Raw genomic sequence first — 1,009 nt, 5'->3', positions numbered from 1 at the left:
CTCTATGCACCTCTCGAACTCATAATCTGGAAATATATTTATTTCTTCTTTCATTACTTGGCCTTCTTTTCCCTGAATTATTTATATCAAATAAAATTCATTAACTGTATCTCTTTATTTAATTAGTAACGTACAATTGTACTCATTATTCTTTTAGACACAAACAACATTTAAAAACGATATTTAGCCAAGGAATTTCTTACTATTCGTTCTTCCTTCTTGTAATCTATGTTTTGAATATAAAGTTAGAGAACTGAAACTGAAAATATTTAATAGGAGTAGTGATACATATGTAATGCTAATATTAAATGGTGGAAAATTCATTCCCCTTTATATATTTTTCTTAATTATTGTTCCTCTTCCTCTTCTTCTCACTCCATTACGTATGAATTCAATGTGTAGTATTCATTTGGAATGTAAAACGTTTCCAATACTTTTTTTCGTAAAAATAAATGCAAAATTATATGCAAAAAGGATACTTGTTTCGGTTGAAGCTACAATCACTAGTGTTGGCTTAAAAGAATTCATCACTTTTTCTTACTATCATTAAATGTTGTTGAGATTACAGCCCGTTGTCCCTAATTTTAAAGACAATATTGCACTAGAATTGGTAGGGCGTGCCAGGCCAAGGCAATAGTGCAACGCCAAGGCGACACGTGAAAGCCCCGATAGCAAGCTACCGTGGTAGACTCTCCCCTTTAAAAAATTGAGTTAATATCGTGTGAATCGATGACTCACATATCAGATATTAAACTGATAAGAACAGATACTACACTTGATCTTAGCCAAAAGGCCGAGAAAGGTATGCTTTTCTTCTTCTCGAGTCGCTTAATTTATACCTGATGCTTCTGCTTCTTCTTTTCTCACCCTCGATGTGGGAATAAAATAGGAAGACCAGATAAAGTTCCTTTCATAAAAAACTGAAAGCCTTTTCTTATAGTTACGGCCAAATCTTTTAACTGGTCATGTAAGTCTTTATGTTTAGTTTACCCAATTTGCTCCAACGTTG

The 1,009-nt window shown here is 33.1% G+C and overlaps 1 non-coding gene across 1 annotated transcript; it reads right to left on the bottom strand.

The window, feature by feature from the left end:
* Positions 1 to 610: 610 nt before the first annotated feature.
* LOC142179117 (U2 spliceosomal RNA) lies at positions 611 to 806 on the bottom strand. The gene has a single exon (XR_012707219.1). It is a non-coding gene; the product is annotated as a U2 spliceosomal RNA (small nuclear RNA).
* Positions 807 to 1,009: the final 203 nt, after the last annotated feature.

Source organism: Nicotiana tabacum, unplaced genomic scaffold, assembly GCF_000715075.1.
Source record: "Nicotiana tabacum cultivar K326 unplaced genomic scaffold, ASM71507v2 Un00376, whole genome shotgun sequence".
NCBI lineage: Eukaryota > Viridiplantae > Streptophyta > Magnoliopsida > Solanales > Solanaceae > Nicotiana > Nicotiana tabacum.
Note: the sequence above shows the minus strand (reverse complement) of the source record. Positions and strands in the feature narration are given on the sequence as shown.